The sequence below is a fragment of the Sinohyriopsis cumingii genome, chromosome 4 (genome assembly GCF_028554795.1).
Source record: "Sinohyriopsis cumingii isolate HCF-2022 chromosome 4, ASM2855479v2, whole genome shotgun sequence".
NCBI lineage: Eukaryota > Metazoa > Mollusca > Bivalvia > Unionida > Unionidae > Sinohyriopsis > Sinohyriopsis cumingii.
The window spans coordinates 50,521,366-50,536,179 of record NC_142964.1 but is presented as its reverse complement, the minus strand read 5'-3'; positions in this window follow the sequence as shown (position 1 = coordinate 50,536,179).

Here is a 14,814-nt window from a genome sequence, read left to right as displayed (position 1 = left end):
TAAATGAAAATACTGATGTAATTCTAGTCTTCAGTCAAAAAGGTTTATACATCAAGTCCTGTATAAATGAAAATACTGATGTAATTCTAGTCTTCAGTCAAAAAGGTTTATACACCAAGTCCTGTATAAATGAAAATACTGATGTAATTCTAGTCTTCAGTCAAAAAGGTTTATACACCAAGTCCTGTATAAATGAAAATACTGATGTAATTCTAGTCTTCAGTCAAAAAGGTTTATACACCAAGTCCTGTATAAATGAAAATACTGATGTAATTCTAGTCTTCAGTCAAAAAGGTTTATACATCAAGTCCTGTATAAATGAAAATACTGATGTAATTCTAGTCTTCAGTCAAAAAGATTTATACATCAAGTCCTGTATAAATGAAAATACTGATGTAATTCTAGTCTTCCGTCAAAAAGATTTATACACCAAGTCCTGTATGAATGAAAATACTATGTAATTCTAGTCTTCGGTCATACAAGTTTATACACCAAGTCTTTTATGACTGAAAATCCTGATTTAATTCTGTCTTCAGTCATTCAATTTTATATACCAAATCCTGTATGAATGAAAATGCTGATGTAATACGTCAAAAGATGTGGATAGTCTAGTCATCAGTCATACAAATGTATACACCATGTCCTGTATGAATGAAAATACTGATGTAATACATTAAAGGATGTGGATTGTCCAGTTTTCAGTCATACAAGTTTATTCACCAAGTCCTGTATAAATGAAGATACTGGTGTAATACATTAAACGATGTTGGGAACCGCTCCGGCGGCCTATTGGTTAGAGCTTCCGCCTCGGATGCGGGAGATCGTGTGTTCGATACCCGGCCGAGTCATACCAAAGACTTACAAACATGGTACTAACAGCTGCTTCGCTTGACGCTCAGCATTAAGAGGTTAGTGTTAGGACTGGTCGGCCTGGTGTCAGGATAATGTGACTGGGTGGGGAATCATGCTACATGTATGCGGCATGATGCCCCAGTGCTAGAAATCACTATAAACTGCCACAGTGCAGACATCGTAGCGATATGACTGAAAAATTATTAAAGCTACGTTAAAAATCCAAATCACACACACACAACGATGTAGATATTCTTGTCTTCGGTCATTCAAGTTTATATACCAAGTCCTGTATGACTGAACATACTGACGTAATACATCAAATATTGTGGATATTCTAGTCTTAAGTCATTCTAGTTTCTATGCCCGACCCTGTTTGAATGAAAATACTGATGCATTTCTAGTCTTCATTCATTCACGTTGATACATCAGGTCATATATGAATGAAAATAGTGATGTAAATCTGGTCTTCAGTCAAAAAGGTTTATACAACAAGTCTTTTATGACTGAAAATCCTGATGTAATTCTAGTCTTCAGTCATAAAAGTTTATACACCAAGTCCTGTATGAATGAAAATAGTGATGTAATTCTAGTCTTCAGTCATAAAAGTTTATACAACAAGTCTTTTATGACTGAAAATCCTGATGTAATTCTAGTCTTCAGCCATTCAAGTTCATATACTAAGTCCCGTATGAATGATGATACTGATGTAATACATCAAACGATGTGGATATTTTAGTCATCAGACACTCAAGTTTATACACCAAAACCCTTTATGGATGAACATACTGATGTAATACATCAAACGATGTGGATATTTTAGTCATCAGACACTCAAGTTTATACACCAAACCCTTTATGGATGAACATACTGATGTAATACATCAAACGATGTGGATATTTTAGTCATCAGACACTCAAGTTTATACACCAAAACCCTTTATGGATGAACATACTGATGTAATACATCAAACGATGTGGATATTTTAGTCATCAGACACTCAAGTTTATACACCAAACCCTTTATGGATGAACATACTGATGTAATACATCAAACGATGTGGATATTTTAGTCATCAGACACTCAAGTTTATACACCAAAACCCTTTATGGATGAACATACTGATGTAATACATCAAACGATGTGGATATTTTAGTCATCAGACACTCAAGTTTATACACCAAACCCTTTATGGATGAACATACTGATGCAATACATCAAACGATGTGGATATTTTAGTCATCAGACACTCAAGTTTATACACCAAACCCTTTATGGATGAACATACTGATGTAATACATCAAACGATGTGGATATTTTAGTCATCAGACACTCAAGTTTATACACCAAACCCTTTATGGATGAACATACTGATGCAATACATCAAACGATGTGGATATTTTAGTCATCAGACACTCAAGTTTATACACCAAACCCTTTATGGATGAACATACTGATGTAATACATTAAACGATGTGGATATTCTAGTTTTCAGTCATTCAGCTTTATATACCAAGTTCTGTATGAATGAAATTACTCATGTAAAACATTAAACGATGTGGATATTCTAGTGTTCTGTCATTAAAGTTTATACACCACGCCCTGTGTGAATGAACATACTCATGTAGTTCTATTCTTCAGTCATTCAAGTTTATACACCAAGTCCCGATGGTCATACAAACTACTTAATGTTGAAAATAAGTTAAGACAGACTTAGAAAATGTCCACGGTTTGTCTGGAGCGGGATGGATGGTAACAAAGGTAGCATAAACTTTGGAGCAATTCTGCAATGAGTTCAGGTCAGATAGCAAGTGCGGAATCCTGGTTAGATGACAAGGAATATGTTTAGTCAACACAGTTAAACACATACGGAGTTGGGTGACGGACGCCTCCCCCGGCTGAAAAATACCCCTGTACATATACTGGCACGTCTCACTTGAAATTTTACTATCGTTTTATTATTGCGCACGTCTAATGGGCATTATGCACACTTTGAGTAAATAGACACAGACTTTTGTATTGGTGCCCTTTCGAGGAAAGTTAGGGCCCTTTCGCCATTTTGGAAAAAACTCTCACCCCCACCCCAACCCCCTACACACCCCCCGGCACACAATCACTTTTTACTTGAAATTTGACTATCGTTTTATTTTTACACACGTTTATTGGGTATTATGCACACTCTGAGTAAATACAGACATAGACTTTTCATTTGGTGCCCTTTCGATGAACGTCAGGGACCTTTTAAATTTTGTCCCCCGTCCCACATACTGGACTTGATCGGCCCTGTCCTTACCGTGTACACATAACCTAAAGAGCATAGTGTGTTACTTCATTTGTTGATAGGTGGAGCATTTACTACACACCATTACAAAGACATTTGAATATTCCTCGTACAACAAAAATTAGCAAATTTGAAGCAGTACTTAAGTCTATAAACTTGGTCTAGTGTTCTTCTTTAAAGCCTCCGCACTTTTGTCTCTCTTGTAAATTCTACCTTTGTAATGCGACATATATTTTAGTAATATTTAAGCTGCCCGTACGACTGAGAATTCTAATTACCGTATTACAATAAAGTGTTCGACAAACCATAATGTATGTATGTATGTATGTATGTATGTATGTATGTATGTATGTATGTATGTGTCTTGTTTGTAGTCGCTTATACCTACAATATAATTTAGCTGCTATTTCCGCCATCACAGTATACTGGTGTTTGGATATTTAAATCCATTTGTATTTGAGTAAATATTGCCCTGAAGCGATCAGTGACTATGAGACACAGAGTACGTCAAACCCTAAATAAATGAAAAACTTTGCTGCGCATTTAATGTATGCTAATTTGATAGATTTTTTAAGTCTTATAATTGGAGCCCACGTAAAACTTATCTTGATCTTGCTTGTTTAAGGGCATATAATTTGTACAGCTTTGGTCATATGAAAGGACAGCAATGACACGTCTGAGGAATCTCAACAATACAACTGATCTGACTGTGCCAATAATCTTTTCCAGGATGTTTGAAATGAGCTTTATATTTAGCGATTTTGTTGAGTTATTCTTCATAAACAGGTAAATTGACCACCTTGTACATGCAAAAGTGATACCGTTGAATCTACATGTAAAGAGTTTTTTCTTCTCACTACTTCCAGTTCTTTTACCAGTCTACTCTGGCATATTGGATATATGTTTACTAACAGTTCACCGATTTATATTTACAGTAGGTTTGACCCAGTTTAGAAGTATATTTTTGTACCTTGTTTACGCTACATGCCGGCAGCCAGTCACTTAAGACCAGAAAACGTCCAGGTGACGGCTACCAGGGCATTCTCAATGCTATGATTCCACCGCCCAAACAACTCCGGGGAAGGCTCTAGAAGAGAAAACGCGGGAAAATCAATAAAAAAAGCCGGATTAGTGATGCACGAGATAAGTCCTACATGAATGAATAACAAGTCTGTCAGAGTCTACAAACAGAAATTAATATTTTGTCGAACGAGGTATAGCATTATATAGAGCTGTAGGAGCTCATCAAAGTCGGTACGAGTGAGATTTGGATCCCAATCAAAACCATCGCCAGAGACCAGCAAGCTTTCCGGTGTTTTAATAAAAGTTCACACATTTTTGTGTATCAGCATTAAAAATCAAAATGACTGGACCTTAGTGAGACTGAAGATATAACGATTTTAAATAAAACACATAAACACATTTCGAGAAAATCGACTTCCAGAACCGTCATTTTACATACTTCTCTACAGCAGTGATGCCATGCTATTATACAATTTGAAATATTTTTCCTTGTCATTTCCAGTAAATTGCGCACAATAGTTTGAATTCTTTTAATTACCCCAGACAAATACTGTGCCATGGTTGGGTGATTTGGACTTACTTTAATAATTTGTGAGTCAATATAAGTGTGTGCATTTAATAATTAGTGGATCCATGTTACCATATTATCGCAAAAACTAGTTTAAATGTGGCAAAAGGTTTTTGAGAGAGAGAGAGGGGGGCTGGGGCGGTTTCGTATACACATATATTACATGGTAGTATTATTCATATTCTAATATTTTCACTTATTGTTTTTGTCTCAGTCGTTTCACACATGAATGCACAAGTACATGTATTCATAAATCTATGAAGAGCTATAATACATGTATGAATATATGTACATTATAAGCTTTCATACATGCACATAATTAGATTTGAAATCTTTACTAAAATTGACCAATATGAGTACTGGCAATGATAGTACCGACGGTACAATAAATAGCTCAACATAAAATGGTTGCTTTTAATGTTTTTTTTTGTAATTTTTGTTGTTGCAGTTTTATAATTAAACCCGCTCAATATGGCGTTCATTAATATATTACATTAATAATTTATTTATATTTGTTATTTTATGCATCAAGTCAGTTTTAATCGATTCTGGAAAGTAAAAAGTAATATTTAAAAAATTAAAATGCATATTCACCATCTTTGAAAAGTCGTGTAATCGATTGGCAACAACCTTAAAAACTATGAAGGGAAGAATAAAGTGCATGGAAAAGGTTATCGAAAAAGACAAACAGTTATTCGTACATACGATTTCGTTTTACATTTGATCTCTTTTCTTTGCTAACTAATGCTAACGCCACTGAAGGAGCTAATGCATCCAATTAACAGACAATTCCCGTATTTATTTACAACTGTGGACATAAATGTTACGTCAGACTGACAGTTAACATTCTTGCGTGGAATTTTTATGGCTATATCCCCGTTAGATATAGACACATAGGTGAGGAAACCCAGAGGAAACTGTGGGAACTGCCAAAAGACGCCACCATTACGGGACTCTGTGCCTATCTGGACAAATACTGAAAACAACAGTTGGCCAAAATCGCTGACCTGATATCAAGCTAAATAGGTTGGAAACTTCATATCAGTGTTGCACAGTCCTTAATATTCATTGTAGTCTGACGGTTGATGATGATCCATGGTGTAATACAGCCTAGTCTGACGGTTGATGATGATCCATGGTGTAATACAGCTTAGTCTGACGGCTGATGATGATCCATGGTGTAATACAGCCTAGTCTGACGGTTGATGATGATCCATGGTATAATACAGCCTAGTCTGACTGTTGATGATGATCCATGGTGTAATACAGCTTAGTCTGACGGTTGATGATGATTAATGGTGTAAAATACAGCCTAAAACGACGGCTGGCCAGATCATATATTGAGATAAAGAGGTTTGAAAGTTTCATTATTTTACTCAGCCCAGAAGAAAATTATGACGCCAGGAAGAAACAATGCAAATTTAAATGTTTGGCGTAGAATTGAAATATATCACAAACCTTACTTACAGGTCCAGGATATGTGATTTAAAACTGAAATAAAATTGTCAACCGACTAGTGTGTTGTTACAATCTTGACGGAAGGTCATGCCACATAGCTAATGTGACATCTACAAGAAATCACTTTCAGTACCTTATTATGTGTCTTTAGACTGTTGGGTACCTCCTCACATTTATTCAACTGGATTCGGCAGAGTGAAACTTGGACTTCGTTTCTTTATCGTTGCACGCCCGCCGTCCTATACCCCACCCTCCCCAAAATTAGATTTCTTTGGAACAGAACAGAACGGTACCTAAACAGTAAACGACTTATAGAAGAATGTAAATATTCATTTTTGCTTTGCTGGTACTTGTCCTGAATGATTCGTTTCAGGTAATCCGCTTGTATAAAGTCAACTCTTGCTGCGCAGATCGAAATTACGTATTCATTGCATTATGACGTTATCGATGTGACGTCAATGTTTACCATGGTGTATCTTATGAGATAATAAAAATAAAAATGCTTATGCAGTTTCGATACTTGTAACTGCAGTCATGCAAAAGTAAACGATAAAGTCCTCTTCAGATACATATTAAAAAAACTTGGGAGATGACTAGGATCAAACTTGGGAGATGACTAGGATCAAAACTTGGGAGATGACTAGGACCAAATCTTGGGAGATGACTAGGATCAAAACTTGGGAGATGACTAGGATCAAAACTTGGGAGATGACTAGGACCAAATCTTGGGAGATCACTAGGATCAAGACTTGGAAGATCACCAGAACCTTTCTATTGGATAAAACCGACATGATCTCAGCAGTTGGCTCGTACAGGAAGAATACACCGACCAACATGTACCCTCGTTTGCGTTTCTGATAAGAACGGTCTATAGTCTCCACTGTGCAAACATTATGCATTTTGCAATGCCCATTCTGCTACTATTTTATGGAAAATTATTTACAGTGTATAATTCCCATGCTTATCTGTGCGATCGCTCTTGCTTGGGGTTAGCTATTCAACTGAAATTATGGCAAGAAAATGCACACCAGCCCAAATCTGTTTAGTGATTTTATATTGCTCAAACTATTAGGTGTCTGACAAATATTTTCTCCTAACAAAGAAAGTTAAAAAGAATACTCTAATAATTCAGATGCGGTCATTCTTAACCGTGCAAGTATTTCTAGGAATGTTGAAATTTATTTGTGTTTCAACAAATGTTCACTGTAGCATGTGACAAGTTAAACAATTAATATTAAAAAATATGATTTAAAAAAAGCCTCAAAAACGTGGAACTTTAACCATCACAACTATGCTGGATGTCTAGAGCTTCCCATCAACGCTAATTCTGGAGTTCTGACAGAATGACAAGTCATGAAAATACAGACCCAAGACTGTTTGAAATAGAAGACTTGTCCTAAACATAAAAGTTAAATAACTCAACAACTCGACAGAGAACACAATACCAAGTTCACATAATCTAAACTATCTAATATATATATATATATATATATATATATATATATATATATATATATATATATATATATATATATATATATATATATATATATATATATATATATATATATATATATATATATATATATATATATATATATATTAGCTGAAACAATACAAGTGACTGGATTGGACTTTGCGACACGAATATATTTGTCCCTTCCAAAACACTAGCCAATGAATGCAACGAAGACACTGATATGTGCATAGGTTGTGTATTTAGATACATCACCCTTGTTCGTGTTAAATTTAACATTTGTATTACCTTTTCGCTGTGCAAGATGTGCCAAGTATTGATTTAAGTGATTAACAACACAGGTGAGTTCTGTGTAAAGTATGACGAAACTTTTATTATGTATAATTGAATTAATGGTGTATTGTACAAATTGGCAAAGATGTGTGTAGTAATGTGTGTAGGAGATACCAGCCACATAAAGTGGATCTTTCAGATAATTTTTGATGGTCATTCTAATTACCAAACCTTCGGTTTAGCACATCATGCATGTTGCTAAAAAAGATCCTAAATAAATCTGCCTTGTAATTGGGGACTTCCGTATTTATTACTAGTCGAGCTGCCTGGCTGTTTTGTGAAATATTTGTACCATCTAAATGCAAAGAGTAAATACGGGGGTTCGCCAAGTCCATGTCCCGCAACTTAGTTCAATGTTCCTTATAATACAGGCATTGATGAACACTAAACGAAAATAAACAATACAATTGTTATTCCTCCAAGCCATTGAAACGGTTTGAAAGCTGAACGTTAATATTAGACAATAATAATTCAATGAACAGATGCAGAACACAGTGTGGTTAGAAACTATTGCAGACTCAATTAAACTATTTAGTATGAATGTTTACAGCTGGATGTGGAATATAGTATGAGACTTCAATTGACCCAAGTATACCGAATTTAGTAAAATCAGTGTATCGATTGAATTTCATTTTTACTACATTGTGTGGAACGTTTGGATATGTACGTAAGCATCGATTTGATGTGATAAGCACTCAAGACAATGAACCGTTAAGTTATAATATGTACGTAAGCATCTATTTGATGTGATAATCTCTCAAGACATTGAATCGTTAAGTTTGGAGATGTGCGTAAACATCTATTTGATGTGATAATCTCTTAAGACAATGAACCGTTAAGTTTTGGATATGTACGTAAGCATCTGTTTGATGTGATAATCTCTCAAGACATTGAATCGTTAAGTTTGGAGATGTGCGTAAACATCTATTTGATGTGATAATCTCTTAAGACAATGAACCGTTAAGTTTTGGATATGTACGTAAGCATCTGTTTGATGTGATAATCTCTCAAGACATTGAACCGTTAAGTTTGGAGATGTGCGTAAACATCTATTTGATGTGATAATCTCTTAAGACAATGAACCATTAAGTTTGGATATGTACGTAAGCATCTGTTTGATGTGATAATCTCTCAAGACATTGAATCGTTAAGTTTGGAGATGTACGTAAGCATCTGTTTGATGTGATAAGCTCTTAAGACATTGAACCGTTAAGTTTGGAGATGTGCGTAAACATCTATTTGATGTGATAATCTCTCACGACATTGACTTGTTAAGTTTGGAGATGTACTTAAGCATCTGTTTGATGTGATAAGCTCTTAAGACAATGAACCGTTAAGTTTGGATATGTACGTAAGCATCTGTTTGATGTGATAATCTCTCAAGACAATGAACCGTTAAGTTTTGGATATGTACGTAAGCATCTGTTTGATGTGATAATCTCTCAAGACATTGAATCGTTAAGTTTGGATATGTACGTAAGCATCTGTTTGATGTGATAATCTCTCAAGACGATGAATCGTTAAGTTTGGATATGTACGTAAGCATCTGTTTGATGTGATAATCTCTCAAGACAATGAACCGTTAAGTTTTGGATATGTACGTAAGCATCTGTTTGATGTGATAATCTCTCAAGACATTGAATCGTTAAGTTTGGATATGTACGTAAGCATCTGTTTGATGTGATAAGCTCTTAAGACATTGAACTGTTAAGTTTTGGATATGTACGTAAGCATCTGTTTGATGTGATAATCTCTCAAGACAATGAACCGTTAAGTTTGGATATGTACGTAAGCATCTGTTTGATGTGATAATCTCTCAAGACGATGAATCGTTAAGTTTGGAGATAATACAGTGTAAGCAGATGCCACTATTGTAAAGTTTTACTTATTTACAAGTACACTTATAAACGAAAACAGTTGTCTGATTACTCAGTAACATTAGCCGATGGTCACGTTTTTAGTCCAACGATAATATTAATCATCCTGCAATCCAGTATAGGATTTAATCAAATTAATATACACCCATATCAAGGTTAGAGATTTATTGATGGTGAAAAATGATGTATAGTGATCCATAAGAGCATAACTCTATCTGTTAGGTTTTTAGAGAATCCAAACTGGCCGATGCGGAATGTGGTTCGAAGCGAACGGAAAAATACCGACGCCAGTTGGTGAAGTTGATACAATTTTGACATGGTATCACAGTAGGCTATAACAACAATTTTACCAAAAGACAAGAAGAGGATTTTGAATATTACTAAATGTGAACATAAATACTGAGGTAGTAGCGCTTGAAATTCCAGGAAGATAAAATCAGACGATGATAACTCGCCAGAAGGTTGACAACGAAAAATAAAACAATAAAATCCAGCCAACTGAAAGTGATATTATAGACGTGTTGGCTACACTATCAAACACCAAAGCTTTTAGTCCAAATGATAGTAGCAGTTTCTTTCTTAAAACAACGAAAGTTTCGATTAGTAAATAACTGTTTCTAAGTTTTAATAAGTCATTAAAGTTACGAAAATTTTCAGATCGGTAGAAACTGGCCAATGATATGCCAGCGTTGGGCAGTCATAACTAATCTGTTTTGTCAAATTACATAACCTCTGTCTTGAGTAACAGTAGCAACATTTTCGAAAGACTGGTCTTTTAATTTATGTACAATTATTTGTACGAAAATTATTTTCTTTACGGATATCAATTTAGTTTTAAAAGGTCTTCCAAAGCCCTTTCCATAAATGCTTTGAAACTTCATCGTACTTTTTTACAGCAACCCCCCCCCCCCCGGGCATAATTAACATTATGTATCGTCCAATTCTTAACTTAGCTCTCTTAAGAGATTTTTTTAATATGATCGATATATAACATTGATGATGATACAAGTGTCATCAAACTAGTTTTCAACTGGCTTCCTTATAACACATGGAATCTTACCAGATGAAGAGTTCAAGGCAAATAAATGAGTGCTACGGGATCTGAGGATAACTACATTTCAATGCTAAATAACAAACTACCTATAAAGCAACAACAACAGCAACAACATAAACGTAAGTAAACCCCAGGAAACAATGAATGGTACCATCAGACCGACGTAATCATAACCATTCGTCAAGTCAATATATTTCATACATACAAAAGCACAAGATATACAACGTCAAGTCAATCTATCTCATACATACAAACGTACAAGGATATACAACGTCAAGTCAGTCTATCTCATACATGCAAAAGCACCAGGATATACAACGTCAAAGTCAGTCTATTTCATACATACAAAAGCACAAGGATATAAAACGTCAAGTCAATCTATCTCATACATACAAAAGCACAAGGATATACAATGTCAAGTCAATCTATTTCATACATACAAAAGCACAAGGATATAAAACGTCAAGTCAATCTATCTCATACATACAAAAGCACAAGGATATACAAATGCTTCCAACTGCACCACCGTTATAATCAATAATTCAAACTGATATCGGTACCTGTTTTAGACTACAAAATTTTAATGAAACTAGACATGATTCTGTTAAAGTACAAAGATTTCATAAGTGATACGAAGATATATAAAATAATCACATAACTGCTTTAAACATATATAGATTAGAAGAGCACCTGCTTCTGGTGGAATGTGTATATCAGCTGCCAGTTTAAGAATTGCAGGAGTATTGACGGGATTTATTGTTTTTTAGGCTTTAGTACAGTATTAGTATTTGTTACTAAATCTTTTTAAAGATAAAATGGATAGCCATAAGGTAGTAAATCATCAGTTTATGTTGCAGTTAGTATACTGTATAGTATTGATGATATGTAAGCAAACCAATACCCTTCAAGGTCATTAATCATGCTTAATTTAATTTAAGAATGAACAAATTTAATAAAAAAAATTATTTAAATAACAGATAATCAAATTATAGAGGAATTAACAAGACATTTGAAAGAATAATAAAACTAAAATCAGATACAATACACCATATTGATGAGGAACATTATTTCGGTGTGGTTATAAACAATCGGATTCGTTGATCATTGACATATTGATAACCATAATGATCAATATTTTCTACCTGCTATATGTGGCAATAACCATATTGAATGATGTTGATATTATGGATCAATCAAACTCTGGCATCGTAATGTGAAAGAGCAACTTTCTTTAACAGTTACTTTACATAGCATATGTGTATATGACTTAATATTGTTCACGTGTTATTGAATGATTTTATGTTCAAACAGACAAAGTTTATACATATAAAATGTCAAGTTCTTTTTTATGTTCTGTCACTGTACAACCTCCATTAACGGATTTGATTAATTTGATTTATTGTTCTTTAAGGTGAATGAAACCAAATATTGGTCCATGATTGTTCTTTCTGAACCGACAAATCATTCTGGTACTTTCTGAACTTCGTTTCATTTGGATTGTGTTTATACGTGTTCCGAAAACAGAGACTGTCCATTTATTCTCCAGGCACAAAATTATTTATGAGTAGACAAAAGTTTTTCTCGTAGTTACTTTTAATTTTTTGTGTTAGAAATGCATTGAATTATATGGTTTTTGGTCAGTATGACACTATATTTTCAACGGTACCAAACGTCGCTTAAAATGTTGTATATATAACTCGTATTTACGGTAATGTATTACATACCATGTAAATGATAACTTACTATCCTTTACCATCAGCTGTTAATGATTCGGGTTGTTGTGAAATTTATTTATTTTGTGCTGACGGATAATCTTTGAAATAGTCGTTACAGATAGTCCTTGAAATATTCATTACGGATAGTCTTTGAAATAGTCATTACGGATAGTCTTTGAAATAGTCATTACGGATAGTCTTTGAAATAGTCTTTACGGATAGCCTTTGAAATAGTCATTACGGATAGTCTTTGAAATAGTCATTACGGACAGTCTTTGAAATAATCATTACGGATGGTCTTTGAAATAGTCATTACGGATATTCTTTGAAATAGTCATTCCGGATAGTCTTTGAAATAGTCATTACAGATAGTCTTTGAAATAGTCTTTACGGATAGTCTTTGAAATAGTCATTCCGGATAGTCTTTGAAATAGTCATTCCGGATAGTCTTTTGAAATAGTCATTACGGATAGTCTTTGAAATAGTCTTTGAAATAGTCTTTACGGATAGTCTTTGAAATAGTCATTACGGATAGCCTTTGAAATAGTCATTCCGGATAGTCTTTGAAATAGTCATTCCGGATAGTCTTTTGAAATAGTCATTACGGATAGTCTTTGAAATAGTCTTTACGGATAGTCTTTGAAACAGTCATTCCGGATAGTCTTTGAAATAGTCATTACGGATAGTCTTTGAAATAGTCATTACGGATAGTCTTTGAAATAGTCTTTACGGATAGCCTTTGAAATAGTCATTACGGATAGTCTTTGAAATAGTCATTACGGACAGTCTTTGAAATAGTCATTACGGATGGTCTTTGAAATAGTCATTCCGGATAGTCTTTGACATAGTCATTACAGATAGTCTTTGAGATAGTCATTACGGATAGTCTTTGAAATAGTCATTACGGATAGTCTTTGAAATAGTCTTTACGGATAGCCTTTGAAATAGTCATTACGGACAGTCTTTGAAATAGTCATTACGGATGGTCTTTGAAATAGTCATTCCGGATAGTCTTTGACATAGTCATTACAGATAGTCTTTGAAATAGTCATTACGGATAGTCTTTGAAATAGTCATTCCGGATAGTCTTTTGAAATAGTCATTACGGATAGTCTTTGAAATAGTCATTACGGATAGTCTTTGAAATAGTCATTCCGGATAGTCTTTGAAATAGTCTTTACGGATAGTCTTTGAAATAGTCATTACGGATAGTCTTTGAAATAGTCATTCCGGATAGTCTTTGAAATAGTCATTACGGATGGTCTTTGAAATAGTCATTCCGGATAGTCTTTGAAATAGTCTTTACGGATAGTCTTTGAAATAATCATTCCGGATAGTCTTTGAAATAGTCATTACGGATAGTCTTTGAAATAGTCATTACGATCTTCTGGTACCTCTAGATTTACTTCCTTCGTCATAAACAAGCTGGGTAATATGACACAATATCTTCAGTCTTAGTTTCAAAACTCTTAACACATTGCGCTGTCCTCATCGTTATACACCGAATAATTCTTTGAATGGCGTACAGAAAGCACACCATGATATTTAGCAAGATAAAAACACGTTCTTTACAATTCTCAGTTTTTGTCTACAGTTGCCTGAAACATTAGTGTCTCATGCGTAAAGACCGAAACACAGCCTGTATTTATACCTAGCTTAGGTCTCTGAACCTCGATAGAAGAAAAGTGTAAATAATATGATAGGAGATTGTCAACTCCATGTTCGTCAATAACTCCAGGTTTTATACAGTGTCATTATGTCAAATGATTTACAATACTGTGTCATGGAATGTCAGGTTTTGTACAGTTCATTATGTAAAATGATTTACAATATTTTGTCATGGCATGTCAGGTTTTATACAGTTTCATTATGTAAAATGATTTACAATATTGTGTCATGGCATGTCAGGTTTTATACAGTGTCATTATGTCAAATGATTTACAATATTTTGTCATGGCATGTCATTGTCAACGCCATACGTGTTTTGAATCTTCGACCTTCTCTTTTCCATGAAGGAAAACAATGACGTTTATCATTATTAGAATTTGACTCAGTGTCGATATTAGATTTCAATTAAGGCTGGATTAGTCCTGACCTAGTTTCTATAATCCGTCAGAATATTTATGAACATCGCACTTGATGAGTTAGTTACCTGTAAATTCCAGCCTGCACCAT